The sequence below is a fragment of the Bos indicus x Bos taurus genome, chromosome 3 (genome assembly GCF_003369695.1).
Source record: "Bos indicus x Bos taurus breed Angus x Brahman F1 hybrid chromosome 3, Bos_hybrid_MaternalHap_v2.0, whole genome shotgun sequence".
NCBI classification, from domain to species: Eukaryota; Metazoa; Chordata; class Mammalia; order Artiodactyla; family Bovidae; genus Bos; species Bos indicus x Bos taurus.
Window position 1 is genome coordinate 48,304,568 of NC_040078.1, and position 22,756 is coordinate 48,327,323.

Genomic DNA, 22,756 nt, shown 5'->3' on the forward strand with positions numbered 1-22,756 from the left:
GGGTCTTGCCTCAGTCCAAAGGGTAGTAGCTCAAGTTGCTTTCATTTACCTTAAAGTTGAGGTAGGTCTCAGATTATCGGAGTGGGTAGGAACCAGACAGTCTCACTGCACAACTCCAGGGGCCACCATTCACATAACAGTATCTGTGAGATGGCAGCCTCACTGGGGACACTCAATTTACACACACATCATCTCATTTAATCTTTAAAACACTCCTGGAAAAAAGCATTATTATACCTGCCTTACAGATGAGGAAACTGAGACAACGAGATGTCCAAGTTACCATGAGTACAGGTGAAATCAGTACTCAGATTCAGTTCCTCCCAATCACAAAATCCATTCTAATTCCATACATCACCTACTTGCATGAAGTGGCAAACGGAAGCAGGTCCTCTACACAGTGTTAAGTTGCCACTTTAGAACTACGCTCTTCCACCTAAATCAAGAACCTACAGAAACTCAAATGGATCCCCAAAATCTAATAATTTTGAATCATAGCAAACAAACTTCTGCAAATTTGTACACATCACATCTGGCAAAGAAACAGGCAAAGTTAATAAAAGTGTGGAGAGTTCATAACTGAAGAGAAATCATGCATATGAAACACCCCACTTGATTCTGCCTTATTTTCAAATCTGAACGTCATTCCACTTTAAGTATATTGTGCAGTTTCCTAAGGTAACTCCAAAGGACAGTGTGCTTTCCTGTTTCTTTCTCCTCTAGGAAAGCCACAAACATGGTTCATTTAAATGTCACCAATGTAGCCAGTCAACTCTCAGCGCTGGAGGAATTCTGAAAGCAAGTCAAGTCTCATTTCCCTGGAACTTTCCCACCTTCTCCATTATCTCCTTTCTTTAATAATATCTTTGATGTCTTCCATTTCGCCTCACAGCCAGTGCCTCTGGCTCTGTACACCAGGATACCAAGGCTTCTCTGTGTTTCCATTTTCTTGTTTCCATCTTCATTTCCATCCAGTCTTTAGACCCTCTGTATGTGACTCAACCTCCAATCAGACCAACTTTCCTCTGCTACTTTGATGCTGTGAGTCCAGAGAAAATCAAGTGGCTACAGACAAATGTTCTGTTGCCTGTCACTGTAGTTAACCAGCAAAGAATTTAGGTTTGTGACAAGTTGATTCCTTGGGACAAATGACATCATACCATGTTCCAGGGCACTCACTATGATGGACTCCATGACCCTGGTTCCAAGGAAGCTTGTCCACACTTTAGTCATGGATCTGGGAGATTCCATCAAGGAGAGACTGAAGGCACTATTAGTGATAACTGAAAAGGGGCAACCCTTTTTCCTAGGCTAGCTCTCAGTCATTTCTACACCCACACCAAATAAAAGTATCAGATACTGTAACTCTGATGCCTATTGTTTGGTGGGGAAAAATCTGTTCTGAGAGTTTCTTTGCCCAGTTAATATTTGCATCATTTAAAAAAAGAAGAAGAAGAAGAAATGGGAAGAAGAGGAAAGGAGTGTTTTTCTTTTTTTTCACACAACTGTTGTTGACAATCCTCTGCTATCATAATCCAAGCCATGAAGCTCCTCCCATACCATGGGGACATTTTTGCAGGGGCTTTTACCTTGATCACCTGCACAGATGTTTTCTATTTGAGTTCAAGTTGACAGAGAAGTCATCATATCCTTTTTCTGACAGTTCTCCACTGGAGTTGCCTAGTGAAAAACACAAGAAGCACTTTGGAGGCTGAGAGAGTTCCTGTCTCTGAAATTTACTGGCTCTCTATTCTGCAGAGTGCAGTGAGCCTGGAGCTAATCAGAGCTGGTGGTGGGTAGATCTGTTAGAAACCAAAATGAAGGCAAAGAGGAAGGACATTGATTTGTGTTGATGGAAAGTTCAAGGTAGCTCTGGACTGGCAAGGCTGGGTTCAGGTGCTCCGATCCTGTGGAGCACCTGCCAGAAAGATGCCTTGAACCCTATCTCCCCACTGCATGGCAAGAAGGCTGCCAGCAGCTCCACAGCCATTTCTATTATCTCATAAGACCTACTGGAAAGAGAGTCTCTTCCCAAAAGTTTCAAAGAAATCTTAAGTTTCAAAGAAGATCTTAATGTAATACTATCTTAATGGTATTTCATTGCCATTACCTGAGAGGATAACATGGCTTGACCACGTGCCCACCCAGGAGCTGACACTGCGGTTATAGACCAAAAACCACATAAACTGTGGATCATAGAAAGATGCTCCCAAATTAAATCAAGTTGTTGTTACCAGAAAAAGAGTGAGGAGGTACTGGACATCCAAAGACAATAATCTACTACGGGGAGATGAATAAAGGTAGACAATCAGCCCACCAACAAGCATTTGCTAACTTCCAACTGACCCTAGAACTTCTCAAGCGCTCCATACCCAGTGTTTTGGATGATGTGCAGAACTGGGTGGTAAATGGAGGAAGGAAACAGTATTACAGGGGAATGAGCATTCCTTGTTGAGGAGCACAATCTGACACCCAGTCCCGAAGCCTACCACCTTTCCCAGAAAGTCAAGTGAAATGGCTATTCTTCATCTTCCACCCTTGCTCATCCTGAGGCTGCAGAGTAGGGTTTTTTTACTGCTACTTTCTTATCCCTTATAAATTGTTTATAAGGGATTTGATGATTATCTAAGTCTAACATTCCTTTAACATAAATCCCCTCTTTTCTGATGGTCGGTCAATCAACAAGACCACAGGCAAGTTTGGCTATACCAATAACTAACAGAATTTTAAACTCAAAGCTACAGAATAAACACCTGAAACCAGTCATGTCAAAAGAAAGTCAGCAGCACCAGAGCAAAGATCACCAGCACCAGTCAAAAATCAACTGGTAATCCAGATTACTCACTGTATAAAATTGAGGGAGGCAGAAATGAACACTGCAATTTGCCCCAGATGTTACATCTCCTTAAAGATGAAAGATTTTAGGTCCCACACTCTGTGGGTGATGCCCCCCCATGTCAACCACTGTATTGAATAAAAAGAACCAAAAGATATGGTTCCAGTGATATATTTGTTAAATGGTTATTAAGAGAGCTAAAACCTAAGTTGATAGAAAACAGAGTTGACAATTACGGTGAAAATCCTAGGAATCTTTGGCAGTCAGTGAAGGAAGAGTTATTTTAGGGATTCTCAAAGTGATCTGGGAAGGTCTGTCACACAATATGGGGTGAATGTCAGTGTTATTAGTTATATCTGATAGGATTCTTCTGCTACAAACTATTGAAATTCACTCTGACCTGCTTAACCAAAAAGGGGATTTATCAAAAATCAGCTCACAGAATTGAGCTAAAAAAAAAAATTGGATGCAGAAGGTTTAAGAATAAAGGCTGCTCCAGGGATCAAGGCAGCAGCAGCAGCAAATTGGTATCCCTACAGGGCACAGCTTGGGCAGATCGTCTCCATCTCCTTTTTCATCCAGGTGCTATTCCGCTCAAGCTTAATGTCTCAAGAGAAAAACTGGCCCTGGTTGGGTCCCATGTGGTTGTCTGGCTGTGCGGGGCGGGGGGCGGGGCGGTGGACACGGGGAGGGGAGGTGGAAGTATTGGAGGAGAGGTAGACGGTCCCTATAATTAGTTTAGAATTAGTTTTCCACAAAGACTGCACCCAACGTGGAAAAGGTAATTCCCAAATGCCATCAGAGGACAATCAACTGAAGAAAAGGGCAATGGTGCTCAGCAGAGAAAGATAGAGAGAAAAGGAAAGAGGGAAGGAAGAGGGGGTGGGGTGGGGGTAAACCCTGAACTATATGTAGTCCTTTATTCCTATTCCATAACCTCTCTGTTTATTTTTTCCACCTCTTTAACACAGAGATAATCATAGTTGTTGTTGGTTAGTCACTAACTCATGTCTGACTCTCTGCGACCCCATGGACTGTAGCCTGCCAGACTCCTCTGTCCATAGCATTTCCCAGCAAAAATACTGGAGTGGGTTGCCATTTCCTTCTCCAGGAGATCTTCCTGACCCAGGGATTGAACCCGAGTCTCCTGCTTGGCAGGCAAATTCTTTATCACTGAGCCTCCTGGGAAGCCCCCAGTAATCACAGTACCAAAGTATTGCAGAATTAACTGAGATAATATCTTGTATGTATTAAGAATTCTATAAATTTTAGCTTCTTTTTAGTTATTAGTATTATCTCAATTCAATAACCACATGAAGTTCAAATCACAAGTGAGCAATGCCTCAGAGGAGGAAGGGGACTGTGGAGAGGCAAGTGGAAGTGGGGGGGATTCTGGAGAGTGTGAAAAATCAGGATGGTGATTTGGCTGCAGTGAAGGGTGGTCAGGGGGCCAGAATTCTTGCCCTTCAGAGTTCTCTGATGGATGCTGTTGACTAATGTTGCCTCCTCATGAACCCTCCAGGTGATCTTAGGGAACTCCAGAGCTATCCAGCTGTGCATGATGAAAACACTAATTGAATCAGCTTTTGCCCAGAATGGCTACCATCAGGTCACAGTCAACAGCATGGGCTTGGGAGGCAAACCTCAGCTTGAATCTCAGTCCCACCTCTAAACAGCTGTGCATCTTTGAGGAAATTACCAAATCTCTTCAAACTGTAGTTTCCTCAATAATCAAAAGGAAAAACAAAAGTACCTTTCCCACTGGTTATTGTGAGAATTAAATGAGATAACACAGATGTTGTATTGACCATATGATTAGTATTATTAATATATTATATTATCTGTTGTTATGAAGAAGGTAGGAACCCCCAACTAACCCCTAGAATGGAGCATGGATAGAAGAATAACATACAAATCTAACACCCAAGTCTAGGAACTTGGGTGTTAGATTTGTATGTTATTAGCATACCAATTCTATGGTATGCTATGCTTAGAATTTTCTATGCTTCTGTTTGCCCTGGGATATTCTTCTTCTTTAATTTGCTTTCAGGTAAGTTTAACATACATTGATTACCTTCTTGTAAGGCCAGTGCAGGTCTGGGCACTGGAGATACAAGGATGAGCACCACACACTCCTTGCTCTCAGGTAGCTCGTATTCTTTCAGTGTGGCATACAAATGAAAAATTATGAAAGCAAGCTAAGTATTCAGATGGGGACCAAGGGAAATTCAGAATAGGGGCAAAAATTGTACCCAACCAGGAGATTTGAGAAGTTCCACCATAGAAAATGACCCCTGGGCTGAGTCTCAAAGGAGGACCAAAAGCTGGCCAAAAGTGGGAAAGGATATTCCAGGCCAGAAAAGCAAAGGCCCAGGCACAGAGGAATGATGCTGAGGGTCTAGGGATCACAAGCAGTTAGCACTGTGTCAAGTGCAAAGCACCATTGCATACAGAGGCAGAAGAGGTGGCACACTTTCGTGTCCTTCTTGAAGATACTTTTATGCCGCAAAGCCCTGTGTGATCTGCTCCCACTCATCCCCCAGCTCTTGGCTGTCATTGCTTCCCCTCCACTCCGCACACTGGTATAGTGACCTACTTTGTGATCTTTGAACACAACTCACATAACCACACTCAAGGCCTCTGCCCTTATAGTTAGCTCTTCCCACAAAATTTCCGTGGTTGGCTCCAGGTCCAAGTTCAAATACCATCTCCTGAGAGAGACTTTCTGTAACCACCTAACCTACTCTTTCTCTTTCCCACCAGTCACTAACACCTAAATCAGTTAGAGTTATAGCTTCTGAATAAGCCTGTGCCTGATAAATGCCAAGCCAAGGAATATTGAGCTGAGGTTAAGAACTCAGACTCCAGGTGACCTAAGTGGGAAGGAAATTCAAAAAAGAGTGGATATATGTATAGGTACACTTCATTCAGTCTGCTGTACAGCAGAAACTAACACAACACTGTAAAGCAACTGTACGCCAATAAAAATTAATTTAAAGATTAAAGAACTCCAATTCCATGATCAAAATGCTTAGACTTAAATCTGTCTCCACCACTGGCAGCTGTGTGATCTAGACAGGTCACTTAGCCTCTCCATACCTTAGTTTCCCTTCTAGAAATAGAGATTACTATTGCATCTACCTCACAGAAGGGTTAGGAGGACACAGTGCCTGAAATGTAGTAAATCGTCACTACATTTTAGGTATTTATCCTGCATGGAAAGTCATTTAAGAAAATAGTATCAAGAAGAAATAGAAAACCATCTGCTTTTCTGAGATAATTGCTAAATTCTTTGTTTTTAAGGACCTAACTTACTTAAAATAATTAAACAATCATCCAAGATAAACAGTGGATCAATGGAAAGGGACATATAATGCAAAGTGTCCCCAGAATGGAAACCCTCAGGAATGCCAAGGCATATATAAGGAACATAAGTTGACAGGATGCTGTCGAACAATGAAGGTGCAGTAGTTATTCATGAGGTCTGAATCTGGGTTTTCAGCAAGTATTTTAACATACTGGCGAATGCTTAGTCCAGGTGAAGGTCCCAAATGACTGACACCACATCCCGGATACACTCAGTGAACAGGTGCACATTTCATCACCACGTCCCATTAACATGCCTTCTCTCAGCTACGGGAGCACAAGCTTCCCAGGTCTGTTACACTTGACTTCTGCCTAAGTCTGCTTGGAATGATGACAATCAAGGTTCCACACTGCCTTGCAATCCCTTCCGCATAGCTGGGCTAAAGGAAACCTCCTGTAGAGTAGAGATGCTATCAGAGTCAAGCCAGCCCTCGATTTGCTCTGTTCTTAGATGTCAATTACTCACAACCCAGAGTCAATTTTGAGCAGGGGCAACGGATATTTCAGGTAAGAAAGCTGAAATGAATATACTCTCCAAGGAAGCAAGCTGTCATTCTAGGAATTATGTTCCTATGCTGGTACGTAAGCAACACGGGCTTCCCCAGTGGCTGAGCAGTAAAGAATCTGCTTGCAGTGCAGGAGACTTGGCTTTGATCCCTGGGTTGAGAAGATCCCCTGGAAAAAGAAATGGCAACCTGCTCCAGTATTCTTGCCCAGAAAATTCCATGGACAGAGAAGCTGGGTTGAGGGGGGCGCGGGCGCAGTGCGGATTACAGTCCATACTTTCGCAAAGAGTCGGACACAACTGAGCAAAGACATACACATGGCACAAGCAACACAGACTGTCTACTAGCCAGTCTATTCGACACACCAACGTACACATGCACATTAACAGCAGTGAGTTTCTGATGGGCATTTTTCAGCGAGTAAGCGTATTACTGAAAAAATAGAGACTTGGGTTGAGGTGAAATGGGGGAGGCATTCACATCAGCCTGCTGTGTTTTCATCCCTAGCATCAGCTGCACTGTTCCATCCTCAGGGGAACTACTCTCTTCCCCATCATCATGTCATTTTTATTATGCCAACAAATGATAAGGCAAAAACCCATCATCACAAACCAGCCTGTGAAAAGCCAACTAACAATATGAAGTTGAAAATGAAGAAGAAAGTCTTGCATTTCCTTTTACCTGTAGGGAAAAAAAAAAATGATGAAGCCCAAGGTAAGCCCCCATCACCATTCAGCAGTCCATCTTACTTTAAAATATACAGCACACAGACTGAACAGGAAGATTTCTGCTATGTACGGCAATTGTTCCATTTTCTGTATTTCATAACCTGCAATTTTGAAGCCATGCTTGGTACACACGCTTGTAAAATAGTCATATCAGATAAAAGCAGAGGGATGCTAAACTATTGGAAAATAAATCAAATTCTCAGCAAGCAGTTATATCCATCATGTTGCAGCAAGCACACGTATAGTTTAAGCTCTGCGCGCACAGTCTATCCATTGTAATGATTTGGGGTCAGGATCCTGCCACATGCATTTAGCATTCACTAAGAAGTAAGCCCAAGAGTGTAGCGGGGAAGAGTGCTGAGCTGGAGTCTAGTCCTGGAAGCTGCCCTCAATACATTTCTTTGAGTACAGCCATTGTATCTAAGTACAAGGCAAAGAAGAATTAGCACATGCATAGAACCTGACCATTTACAAGGTGCTTACAAGAGCTTTATCTCACTTTATCCTTAAAGGAACCTCAGGAGACCAACAGAGAAACGCATTCCAGTGTTACAGTAGCAAAAAGACATTTGGAAACATCTGTAAAATGTTAGAAAAAGTCTGAAAACCCATCCACATCCACTCTTTTTCAAAATCAGAATGCAGATGTGGGAGAAATGTGCTTCAACAACATCTTGCCCTAAATTCAACATATTTGCATTTTACTGCAATATATAGTCCCTCTTTTTGAACTTTTTTTTAAATTTTATTTTATTTTTAAACTATTTCTTTTAATACAAATAAGCTAGTTTGTTAAATTAATTAAGGCTAGTTTATTAGGCAACTGCACAAGACTCTGTGATGCCTTATTTAAGCACCAAATATGAAAATTATTCAGAAAAAGAAACCAAAGCTTGGACATACTTATTAAACCAAAGAATAGTATCCTATTATGAGGTTTTAAAAAATATTTCATAATATTCTAACATAAAAAGTAATGAAAATGAAAATCCTTGAGTGTTACCTAAGGGGGGAAAAAAAAGCATAAAGCTTCAAATTCCAAATCTGAATATCACACTAAAGTTACATTTGTTCACAATGCTATACAATTTAACAGACTTAACCTCCTCAAAACCAAGCTGCCCCAGACATGAACATCCAATAACCAGCCTCCAGTTCTCCCAAGACTCTACTCCCTCCCAAGATTAGCTCTTCTTGACTCTTTTCATCCCCCTTAACTTGGACTCCAAATTTGGTATCTAAATCATTTTCTCTCTCCTACTTTTAACTTCATAGTACACTTGTCCTTACCTTTGACCATATTATAACAACTAAACCCTGGAGCCATGCTACAATCCACACTTTTCACCTCTGGGAAAGATGACATAAATCCATAACCTGGCCGGTGTATTGTATTAGACCTTTCATGCCACTACAACAAAACAGCACAGGCTAAGTGGCGTAAGCAACAGACATCTATTTCTCACAGATATGGAAGCTGGGAAGTCCAAGCTCAAGGTGCTGGACAATTCAGTTTCAGGGAAGGGCCCTCTTCCTAGTTTTCAGATAGCTCCCTTCTCACTGTCGTCACATGGAGGACACAAAGCTCTGGAGTCTCTTCATCTTCTTATAAAGGCCCTAATCCCATCATGAAGACCCCATCCTCATCGCTTCATCTAAACCTAACTACCTCCAAAAGACTCCATCTCTAAATACCATCATATTGGAGGTTGGGGCTTCAACATACAAACTTGGGAGGAGGGGATGTAAAATTGAATCCCCAGCGGCCCCTTTCCTAATACTTGATGTCTATCCTTAGCAATGCTCAACAGCAATTATTTTGCTCATTCTTGTCATACCCCCTGTCTTAAATTTATATATAAAGCCAAAGAATTGTCCTGGTACTAGCTGAGATTTTATATATACACATATATGAATAATGTTACCATATATTTATATAAAATAATAGAAAAACAAAAGTTGATATATTAAAGAGTCCACATAACAGACCCTTTTAATGGTCCTGAAAACCCTTTCAAATGTTCCCCTAAAGTTTTAAAAATTATCTAATAATGAAAATTCTTTTTCATAACATCTAGCAATTAACATAAAATTGGTTTCTTTTTCAGTCTTCACATATTTAGTCTTATTTGCTAAAATTTCAGCATTGTTTTTATCTTTACTTTTCAATATATGTATACAATATTTCAGACACATTATGGATGAAAAGAATTGTGTGGAAAACTAATAATCTCATAATATTTCTTTTGGAAAAGTGCTTTATGAGTTCCAAATATATATGTTTTAATAAATAAACTTATAGGGAAGAAATAAACTGTAAGTTGGGGACTATCCTGGAAAAAACATCATGCTTACCAACATAATATTTAAGATTTCAGTCAATATAATTAAATTTAAAAGTTTTTACAAAGGAAGAGAGACATACAAGGATCAGATGACAGCAAGTACCCATGTATAATTATTGATTCTACATAAAAGTGGAAAACATAATTGTAAAGCCAGGGTTTCCAAATTTGGGGCTGCAGAATATGAACTGCAGAATAAATCTGAGCTTCCCTAGTGGCTCAGAAGGTAAAGAATCTACCTGCAACGCAGGAGACCCAGGTTAGATCCCTGCATCGGGAAGATCTCCTGGAGGAAGACATGGCACCCCACTCCAGCATTCTTGCCCAGAAAAGTTCATGGACAGAGAAGCCTGGCAGAGAGAATACAGTCCGTGAACTGGCAGAGTCAGACAGGACTGAGCAACTGACACTTTCACTTTTTCAGAAAAGTTGACCATTATTCAAAAGACCTTTTAAAAAACATATTCTAGGAACTATTTCAGTAGCATTTAGAATCAAGAAGGACAACCAACCAAAAGGAAAGGTAAAAGAAAGCAACCCCTAAAGAGTATATATGGTCTGCTCAGAAAACTTCAGTTCTCAGTTTGAAATGATAAGGCAATTCCAAGGACTCTCAGACTCTTGTAGTTCTAGAGCAGACCTCTACCTGCCCAGAGCTTGCCAGGATATGTCAGGGACCCACCTGTCACACTAGAAAACTAAACGGTATATCAGGTCCTGCTGAAGAGGATGTTGAAATAAATCTATTACTGTTTCCACACTCTGTTCCTTCCAACCCCACTTTCAAGTTCTTCACATCCAAAGACATCTTTGTGTCCAGCATTGATCAACAAATGATATGTGATCACTACTAACCATACTTTCTATTTCTGCAAATTTCAACTCCAACATCTAGAGAGAAGCAGAACCAAGGAATGAGCACTAGAAACTGAATCTTCCCAGGATCCGGAAGAATATTTATCACCCATTTTGAAATCATCTTTCCCAAAAGCCTCATGCCTAAATCAAACGAGGTCACTGAAGAGCAAGGAAAACAAATCAAAAGAAAAAAAATCTACGATACAGGACAAGCGGGAGATGCCCAAACCCTTTCATCACTTATCACTGCCCTTTTTAAAAAAAAAAAAAAAAATGACGTTAGGGGAAGGTCAAGGTAATCACACTAAGAGATTAACTTATATACCAACTTTAGTCCAACAGGTTCCAGGATGATACGTCACAGGATTTTAGAGTTTGGAGATTATTCATTTTGTCTCCAGGGGAGGTGAGGGGGGTGGGCAGGAGAGGATTCCTTTGTTTTGTTTTTACAAAAATTGTGGGGCATTTTTAATGTTATAGGTTTCCCTTGTGGCTCAGCTGGTAAAGAATCGCCTGCAATGTGGGAGACTTAAGATCTATCCCTGGGATACGAAGATCCCCTGGAGAAGGGAACGGCTACTCACTCCAGTATTCTGGCCTGGAGAATTCCATCAACTGTATAGACCACAGGGCCGCAAAGCCTCCGACACGACTGAGCGATACTTTCACTTTTCACTTTAATGTTACATTGAGCAAAGTAGAGCATTAACTCCCACCCTCCTAGCCCCAATACTCCATAATCAACTGTCAGGGGTTCTCAGACTGCTACTTCAAGCGGCACACGGAGTGGTGGGGCAGAAAGGAAGAGGCGGGAGTCCAACAGGTGCATCTCGGAAGGCCCAGTGTCTGGTGCCCAGTGATGAAGGCTCCAGCCCAAAGCCCAGACCCCTGGGCCTGTCCCTCCCCAAACCACCAACCCTCAACCCCAACCCCGCCCTCTCCGCGGACCCTGCAGGCCTCCCTCCACCCACCCACCCTAGGAGCCTCCCGCCAGCCTCACTCTAGGAGCCCAGGACTGCCTGAGCACAATGGAACGCTGTCTTCCAGAGCCAGACCAGAATGAGCCTTCCAGACCCGTTTTCACCTGCAAGTCGGGAAGCGCAATCCGGCGGTAACTCCCCCAGGGAGTCAGCCAGGGGTGCACGTCTGCACCCTCCTGCACCGACCCTCCTGCACCACCCGCTTTGTGGGTTTTTGTTTTGTTTTAATTCAAATGTAAAGTATTATGCCTACACACTTAAAAGTATGCCATATAAATTGTGTTAAAAGTTAAAGTAAGTATTCAATTCAGTTCAGTCGCGTCCGACTCTTTACGACCCCATGAACCGCAGCATGCGAGGCCTCCCTGTCCATCACCAACTCCCGGAGTTTACCCAAACTCAAGTCCATTGAGTCGGTGATGCCATCCAACCATCTCATCCTCTGTTGTCCCCACCTCCTCCCACCTTCAATCTTTCCCAGCATCAGGGTCTTTTCAAATGAGTCAGCTCTTGGCATCAGGTGGCCAAAGTATTGGAGTATCAGTCCTTCCAATGAACATTCAGGATTGGTCTCCTCCAGGATGAAATGGTTGGATCTCCCTGAAGTCCAAGGGACTCTCAAGAGTCTTCTCCAACACCACAGTTCAAAAGCATCAATTCTTCGGCACTCAGCTTTCTTTGTAGTCCAACTCTCACATTCATACATGACCATATCTGTACTGGAAGGGAAAATCTGTTCTCAAAGAAATGAATGCCTTATCCTTAGGAGGGACTGAATAAATACATTTCAAATGAATGAACCAAGTGTTATTTAAAGAGCATTAATTAGCGCCAAGGAACCCTGGGGGCTCATCAGTGAAGAATTTGTCTGCAATGCAGGAGAACTGGGTTCTATCACTGGGTCAGGGTGATCCTCTGAAGAAGGAAATGGCAACCCACTCCAGTATTCTTGCAAGCGAAATCCCATGAATAGAGGAATCTGGTGGGCTCCATGGAGTCGCAAGTGTCAGACACAATTTAGTGACTAACTACCACCACTTAGTGCCAAACCGAATGCTGTGTCCATGCATACTATCTATCAATTTGATGTTCTTCTTAGTTTGTGAATGAGGAAAGAGTTACGTGCCCAAGGATGCAAAGCTGATAAATGGTAACACTGGAATTCAGGAAAACATTGAATGTGGTTGGAAAATCAACAGAGGACTGGTGTCTACGAAGCCAGGCTCTAGTGCTGGCCATGTCTCTAATGTTCTGGACCTTGATTAGGATTATTAATTCTTTTGGTCCTCTGTTTCCATATATAAGGGGCTTTGCTGGCAGCTCAGATGGTAAAGAATCTGCCTACATTGTAGGAGACCTAGGTTCAGATCCCTGGATTGGGAAGGTCCCCTGGAGAAAGGCATGGCAACCCACTCCAGTATTCTTGCCTGGAGAATTCCATGGACAGCTGAGCCTGGTGGCTGCAGTCCATAGGGTCGCAGTCAGACACAACTGAAATGACTAACACTTTCTCTCCCTTATATAAGGTTTCCTTCTCTAAAATCCTACAATTCTATAATGCATGCCATCCTACACCTGCATTTCAGTTACAGATTCTTTCAGACAAGTGGCTGGATGAAATTCTCCCAGATGTGATGTAAAACCACACACTTCTATCGTGCAAACACTCTCATATTAGTCATGCTTTGAGTGCACTACCTCGATTTTCTAATCCATGCAAGTGCTTAATTTGTTGTATGTAATTTGTTCCTTTTCAAGTTAATATCCCTGTATTATAAAAATCAATAAACACACATTGAAAATAATTACAAAGATATAAACCTCTTACTTTGCAAAAATACATGGTAATGCAGGCATTTTTCTACCCAGCAACATTTACTATGTGTTAAAATGATGCTCTATGCAATCTTAGGCAGAAGAAAATGTTTCCTAGGGAAATTTCAAACATCTACACGAAAAAAAAAGAATACACATAATCAACATAACGATCTCAAGAATGGAATCAACAGAAATAAAATTGCCTCCTTTGGTTCTTCTGGGAGAATAGCTAGTTAAAGATAAAAATCAATGTTAGCAGAGGGGTGGCTTCATTAGCCAGGATCAACTTACTGCTGTTCAGTGGGTGCATTTGTTTATGGCTTTGCTACTGAAGCACTGCAGGATCAATGAAGTTGCCCTAGGTTTCTTACCCTCTACAACTACTAGTACCAACCCCATGTGGGCCGGTAAGGTAGTCAGCGTGGAAACACAGGCTCTCATGGCAGGAGTTTGTTTCCCGGGCTCTGACCACTGCTTCTGAAGAAAGTTTAAAACCAAAGTCCAGTGGATTCAGGTGTTAGTATTCAGCATTTTCCAAAGTGTGCTTTATGAGATACTCATTCAGGTCAATTAAACTTTGGAAACGTTGCATCTTTATCCCCTTGTTGAAGAGTCACAAGGCATATTAGCATATTAAAATCTCCAAGAAACCTTTCGTAAAAATACATGCTTAAATTGGTTTAAGTCCTAATATCCAGATTTATTTGCCCAGAGTTCACCCCCACCCTGGATTGTCACATCACAAAACATTCCAGGGAACACACTCTCTTTAGCTACTTTGAGAGCTACTGACTCTCTGACATGAAGGTTAAATGACAGAAAGGGAAGAAGGACTCCATTCATGGATCACCTACTGTGGCCAAACTATGCTCTCTGGGCTTTGCATGCAATTTCATTTAATCTTCACAACAATCACAACAATCCTGTGAAATAATGTCTTGTTATCCCCATGTAACAGATAGATCAGATCAGATCAGTCGCTCAGTCGTGTCCAATTCTTTTCGACCCCATGAATTGCAGCACGCCAGGTCTCCCTGTCCATCACCAACTCCCAGAGTTCACTCAGACTCACGTCCATCGAGTCAGTGATGCCATCCAGCCATCTCATCCTCTGTCATCCCCTTCTCCTCCTGCCCCCAATCCCTCCCAGCATCAGAGTCTTTTCCAACGAGTCAACTCTTCGCATGAGGTGGCCAAAGTACTGGAGTTTCAGCTTTAGCATCATTCCTTCCAAAGAAATCCCAGGGCTGATCTCCTTCAGAATGGACTGGTTGGATCTCCTTGCAGTCCAAGGGACTCTCAAGAGTCTTCTCTAACACCACAGTTCAAAAGCATCAATTCTTCGGCGCTCAGCCTTCTTCATAGTCCAACTCTCACATCCATACATGACCACAGGAAAAACCAAAGCTTTGACTTAGATGGACCTTTGTTGGCAAAGTAATGTCTCTGCTTTTGAATATGCTATCTAGGTTGGTCATAACTTTAAGGGAACTGAAAAATATATGTAAAATTGACTAAGAAAGATGCTCACAAATAAATGAAAAATTTGTCGTTGTTGCTGTTCACTCACTAAGTCATGTCTGACTCTTTGCAGCCCCATGGACTATAGCATGCCAGGCTTCTCTGTCCTTCACTATCTCCCAGAGTCTACTCAAATTTGTGTCCATTGAATCAGTGATGCTATCTAACCACCTTGGCCTCTGTCACCCCTTCTCCTTTTGCCTTCAGTCTTTCCCAGCATCAGAGTCTTTACCAATGAGTCAACTCTTTGCACCAGGTAGCCGAAGTTTTGGAGCTTCAGCATCAGTCTTTCAAGTGAATATTCAGGGTTGATTTCCTTTAGGATTGACTGGTTTGATCTTCCTGCAGTCCAACGGACTCTCAAAGGCCTTCTCTAGCACTACAATTTGAAAACATCAGTTTTTCCATGCTTGGCCTTCTTTATGGTCCAGCTCTCACATACATGACTCTCCATACGTGACTACTAGAAAAACCATAGGATTATACAGACCTCTGTCATCAAAGTGATGTCTCTTTGGGTGCAAGCCATTTTGCCACAAAAGAGCTGTGACCCTTGAAGGGGAAATGAAAAAATACCAGATTATAAATATATATGTACATATACATATATATATATATATATATATATATATATATTCTAAATATATGTATACATTTATTATATATAATCCAGAATAAAGATTGTTAACTAGACGTCTATAGGTTTTTCTAATTTTAAAAAAATTGGTTGTTACTATTTAAAACTCAGGAGACTTCAAGTTTAAGAAAATATCAGAAGCTTTAACAATGAGAGGCCACTTCCTTTGGGTAATGTCCTACTAATGCTAAGTAGTAGCTTTCCCTTTTGGTAAGGCCAGCAATCTCCACTTTCCCAAACCCCATCTGGCTTGCTCAACTCACTTGTGTAAGATGTCTTGTCTATAGAAACATTCAGGTATGTGATGTCTGCTCTAAAAAGATAGATACTGAAATGCTCTTTAGTACTGTGATTGGCCCTAGGTTACAATCAGTCAGAACAGTTCCTGCCCTCTCAGACCTCCTACTCTAGCAAGAGAGACAGACAATTAAATAAGAAATTTTGTAACTGCTTAAAAAGTAGTAAGTTGGAAATATTAAAATGAGAAAATGAAGGGATACCTTGAGCATCTGAGAGAGGAGCACATACAAGAAGTGATTTTTAGGCAAAGAAATGAAAGATTAGTAGGAGATGTCCAGGAAAACAAAAAGAGTAAAGTGTATTATAGGCAGATCCCATCACTAATGGCTTTTCCCGATGACTCAGTGGTAAAGGATCCACCTGCAATGCCGGAAACGCAAGGGATACAGGTTCAGTCTCTGGGTCAGGAAGATCCCCTGGAGGAGGAAATGGAAACCCACTCCAGTATTCTCACTTGGAAAATCCCATGGACAGAGGAGCCTGACAGGCTACAGTCCAAAGTATCACAAAGAGTCAGACAGGACTGAGCATGCACACACAACCCATCAGTAAATATTTATTGGGCAACCTCTATAAGCTTATAATCATAATGGGACAGCAGGCCATCAGTAAGAGCATACACAGTGTTGACTGGTGTCGGGTTAATCATGTAAACTGGGTTCTGAGGCAAGGGGGTACTCTTCCATAACAAAGTCACTCGGACCGGCAAGAAGAAGGCTGAGTAACAATATACTATGATAATGAGAGCACACTGTTCCCAAATGCACTACAAATTCTGTCCCATCACACCAGGATCCCTGTGTCCAAGCCTCACACACATAGGAAACTGGTGTTAGAAGGAATGTGCCAGGTGAGCCTGTGAGGGGGAAGTCACAAGCCCATGGGGACAGGTAGGCCAGGGAGCTTTGATACACCATCCAGGGAGGTATCTACCCCATGGCAGCTCCTGAAAAGTTAGATCCTCTGATCTTTCAGTCATGCCACATGCCAGGTCTTATCTTCCCAATCACAAAAATTAAAATCAATATAAATATATATATAGAGAGAAAGAGAACCTATATAAGTATAAATTATTTTTAGATTAATATTCAATCTAATTATTTTTAATCTCATTAATTACAAAATAGGTAATTAGGTAGGAATTTGTATCCATTTTACAGAAGAGGTAACTGAGACTCGGTGATTGCACATCTTACTGAATGTTACATACAGGTAGTAAGTGAAGGATCCAGAACCGAAAGTAGGCATTCCAACCCCAAAGTTTACATCCTAGATTATGGTTTTGCAAACTGTAGCCCAGCAGGCTACAGTCCAAAGGGTCACAAATAGTCGGACACAACTGAGTAACTGAACTGAACAGATTACCTATTTTGTAATTATTGAGATTAAAAATAGCTTGATTCAATATTAATCTAAAATTAACTTATATAGGTTATATATATATGTATATATTTATGTTTGTTTTAATTTTTGTTATTAAGAAGATAAGCCCTGGCATCTGGTTAATCATGTGAACTGGGTTGAATCATAACATCCAATCAGTGGCTTATGATGAATACTTTTAAGTGAAATAAGATAAAATGGAATAAAAGGTCATCCTTCACATATAGTAACACTAAATACACTATTCCATGAGATTTTTCTGATTTATGTGTCTACTGGGTTCAAAGTAAAATTGTTTCTTACTATATATCAAGATTGAATAGTTTTAAAGTCATTGTTCTGAGATCTTATAAAGGTATATAAAAAAGCAAGTCACATTTAGTTTTACATCTAGTAACTAACCTTTTTTAAATAACAAAATTACCCAAAATCACTTCTGTCCTGAAAATTTAGTGTTTTCATGATCACTACATAGAGGAGAGAACCAGAGATAAAGATTTAGGAATTATATCAGTTAGAATAGTAGGCTACAATGTAGTAACAAACACCTAGCCTAAAATCACCAAGGTCTATTTCTCAAAACCATTCAAGTTCAAGTTCTCTAAACCATACCCACTAAGGTCCCAGGCTCTGCCGGCAAAAGTACTTTCACAGTCACTGTGGCCCTGGGGAGCGAAGGTGGAGCATGTTGTCTTTTAATGTGGAACGTGCTGTCTCTTAAGCTGCCAAGACAAAGTTATACATGTCACTTCTCATGCTTCATTAGCAAAGCAAACCACATGGTCACATCTAACTTCAAACAGGCAGCAAGGACAATCCTGCCATGGGTCTGGGAAGCAGAATCTGAAGCATTGGTTGAATAGCACTTATGATGGCCGTAGGAATCATGGTTACAGATGATAGTTGAAGCTAAGAAGATGAAAAAGGTCTTATCCTACTCTCAATGAGGAGAAAATTTAAAAAAAAAAATGCCAAGACTCATTTTAATAATGTGGTCCCTACACTCACATTTCCAAACATCCTCCTGGTGGCTTAAATTCAAAATGCCCCAATCAAACTCATTATGTTCCCTACAACATCAGTTCCCTTTATTATGTCCTTCATTTTGATTAATATCGTCACCATTCACTTAGTCACCCAAGTGAGTCACCCTGGAGGCATCTTCAACTCCTCCCTGGCCTTCATTGGTATAGCCAATCAACCGCAGACCACCTCCAATAAACATCTCACAAATCCATCCATATGTCACTATTTTCTAACTGCCCTAGTGCTAATTCACAGCATCTCAACCAAGGCTAGCTATCCTATATAAGGCTGTATTTCTTTCATATAATTGTCAAATTTGAAAATCTGTTTCTTTAACACTGACTGTTTTTGTGCCATGCAAAGTTTCTGGGTTTTTTCTGTTTATTATTGGAACTTTGCAAGCACTTTTTCTTGAAAATGCCCCCTATAATGGACACTCAGTTACAAGTATGAGTAAAGAAGAAGAAAATACCTAGAGAATCCTTAAGAGAAATAAAACAGGAAAAGAAGAGCCGTAAGAGTAAGGCATATTTGTATGGCTACTGTATCTTTTAAAGTTCTTCTCTCTGCCTCTAACTTGAAGGGTTTATAGTTTTATATTAAAAGAGAGAGGCTGATCCCTCATAGACAATCTTGTGGTGTTCTAGGAGTTGAGACTGTAAGACAACAAAATCTCCAAGGAAGAAAATGACAAAACAGAACAGATAAAGAATATTTAAGTAAACATTTTTGAAAAGAAAAAGACCAGTCCTCATTGTAAGCAAAACTTCTACATGATATTTTTAATAAGGTTCCAAACTTTGCCCTCCACCCCCAAAAAGAAACCCCCCTCTTTTATTGAGATATATTTTGAAATAATAATAATATATTACTAACATTTATGCCATTCTTATCATGGGTCAAAACTCTTTCTCATTCTTGACACCAACCTAATGAGGTAGGTGTTACTATGTTCATGGATGAAAAAAATAAAATAAAATGAGATCGGAGCAGTTAAGAAATTTGCTGGGGTCACATTTACTCCACTAAATGTTCTTATCCACTATAGTGTAATGACTAACGATTTATTACCATATGTAAAAGCTACTAATAACTTTGGAACTTTGCTGGAGTTCAAAAATACTAAAAACTCAAGAAGGTACAGAGGTTTTTGTCCTCTTTTGTTAGCCATGGAGACGAGAATCAAGTAGAAGTTACAGAGTTTGTGTGCTTTGGCTACTACCTCTCGAATAGCTTTAGGTAGTATCAGTGATAATGTACATCTATACCTTTCTCTTGCCTTTAAAGGAATGCCTCTACTGTTTGCCATTAAACCTAATTAAGCTTTTCTGCTGAGCTTGATACAGCTTATGTTCAGGAAGTATTCATCTATTCCAATTGAGTAATAGACATTAATAACTGCTTTTTTAGGTGAGAATTTGGATTCTTTAACACTGTGCCAGATTTGAAGCATGGGCATAAATTCTCCACTCCTCCCTAGAGAAGTGAGGTCTCTGTCTCCTCTCTAGAATTGGGGTAGACAATAGAAATGATGCTTTGTGATTCTAAGGCTAGTTCATAATAGACCAGGCAGCTGTCATACTTGCTCTTGGATTGCACTTGTAAGAAGTCTGATGATGCTAAAGCCACCATGCTGTGAGGAAGCCCAGGCAGCATGGAAAATCACATGTAAGGGCTCTGGTTACCAGTCCAGTTGAACCCAAGCTTCAGTCGTTCCAGTCCACGCACTAGCCATGTGAATGAAGAATCTCCCATATGGGTCTCATTCTCAGCCATTTAGATGAGGTCCTAAATTTGAAGCAGAGACAAGTCACTTCTGCTATGCTCTGTCGGATTTCCCACAAATCTGAGAATTTGCTAAAATGGTTATTTAATGCCACTGTTTAATACAGTTAGTTATGAAACAATAGATAACTGCAATAAGCGTAAATACCTTTGTCTTATTTTATACTTTTTTGGCCTGAATTTGGCTTTGTTTGTTACTTATATCACAACCCTGAATTTCTTCTGTTTGCATTTGCCTCTTTAGCTCATCCTGCTATTTTCAACCTTTCTGAATTATTTTGTTGCAAATATCTTTTAAATACAAGCATGCTCAGTCATTTCAGTCATGCCTGACTCTTTGACATCCTATGGACTGTAGCCCGCCAGGTTCCTCTGTCCCAGGGATTCTCCAGGCAAGAATACTGGAGTGGGTTGCCATGCCCTCCTCAAAAACAGCTGAGAGGTTTTTCTTTGCACTCCAATCTAAAAATCTCGCTCACTTGATAGTTGAGCCAAATTCATTTATAATTTTAATGTGACAGATAGCTTTGATTTCAGTTCACTTGTATTATTTTGTATTTTCTCTTTTTAAGACAACCTAGACAGCATATTAAAAGCAGACATTACTTTGCCAACAAAGATCTGTCTAGTCAAAGATAGTTTTTCCAGTAGTCATGTATGGATGTGAGAGTTGGACTATAAAGAAAGCTGAGCATTAAAGAATTGATGCTTTTGAAATGTGATGCTGGAGAAGATTCTTGAGAGTCCCTCTCACTACAAGGAGATCCAACTAGTCCATCCTAAAGGAAATCAGTCCTGAATATTCATTGTAAGGACTTTTGCTGAAGCTGAAACTCCAGTACTTTGGCCACCTAATGCAAAGAACTGACTCATTTGAAAAGACCCAGATGCTGGGAAAGATTGAAGGTGGGAGGAGAAAGGGACGATAGAGGATGAGATGGTTAGAATGCATCACTGACTCAATGGACACGAGTTTGAGTAAGCTCCAGGGAGACCCGGAGTGCTGCAGTCCATGTGGTCGCAAAGAGTCAGACACGACTGAGCAGCTGAATTGAACTGAACTGAACTGAACTTTTTAAGTTTAATGAAGCTTTTCACTATGTGGTCAACTTGAGAGGGAGAGAAATAAAGATGACATGTGTATATGTATGCATAGTTATTCTGCTCTTTAGAAAAGTTTACGTTTTTATTCTACAGGTTCAGTCAGTTCAACTCAGTTCATTTCAGTCGCTCAGTCCAAGGGACTCTCAAGAGTCTTCTCCAACACCACAGTTCAAAAGCATCAATTCTTTAATGCTCAGCTTTCTTTATAGTCCAACTCTCACATCCATACATGACTACTGGAAAAAACATAGCTTTGACTAGACAAGACATTTGTTGGTAAAGTAATGTCTCTGCTTTTTAACAGGCTGTCTAGATTGGTCATAGTTTTTCTTCCAGGGAGCAAGCATCTTTTAATGTCATGGCTGCAGTCACTATCTGCAGTGATTTTGGAGCCCAAGAAGATAAAGTCTGTCACTGTTTCCACTGTTTCACCATCTATTTGCCATGAAGTGATGGGACAGGATGCCATTATCTTAGTTTCCTGAATGTTGAGTTTTAAGCCAACTTTTTCCTCTTTCACTTTCAAGAGGCTCTTCAGTTCTTCTTTGCTTTCTTTCATAAGGGTGGTGTCATCTGAAAATCTGAGGTTGTTGATATTTCTCCCGACAATCTTGATTCCAGTTTGTGCTTCATCCAGCCCAGCATTTCACATGATGTACTCTGCAGGTTACATCTGTATTCTACAGGTTACATTTGTAACCACAACTTTATATAAAATGCTCTCAGTCTTCTGTTTTTAAACAGTATCTATTAGTTTTTTCCTCTTTCTCTCTCTCCCCTTTCTCCTCCTCTTCATCACTTTCTCTCTCCTCCATCACCCAATGGTATATTATTATCTAATTTTTATCCTTGTACTGATAAATGAACATTTCATTTTCATTGCTTCATTTGGCAGCTTTATATTAAATTGTTTGCCAGTCAGTATTAATGAGGATTCAGCAGACCTATTCTCCCTCCTGCTCTTGTTGCCTCCCTCTCTTCTGCACCAGAGGTAGTTGTATCACTCCTGCACTGTCACGCATATAAACATCACATTCTGTTCTCTCATTTTATTTTCCACAATTGTGTTAGCCTTGGCTCCATTTTCCAATATTTTAACTCACTACCAGAAAATAATGAAGTAGGACCCTTACCTTGCTGCTGCTGCTGCTGCTACTAAGTCGCTTCAGCCGTGTGTGACCCCACAGACAACAGCCCACCAGGCTCCTCTGTCCCTGGAATTCTCCAGGAAAGAACACTGGAGTGGGTTGCCATTTCCTTCTCCAATGCATGAAAGGAAAAAGGGAAAGTGACACGACTCTTAGCGACCCCATGGACTGCAGCGTACTAGACTCCTCCGTCCATGGGATTTTCCAGGCAAGAGTACTGGAGTGGGGTGCCAGTGCCTTCTCCGACCCTTATCTTATACACATATAAAAATTAACATGAAATGAATTTCTGCACTGTGCTTAGTTGTGTCAGACTCTTTGCAACCCCATGGACTCTAGCCCACCTGGCTCCTCTGTCCATGGGGATTCTCCAGGCAAAAATAGTAGAGTGGGTTACCATGCCCTCCTCCTGGGG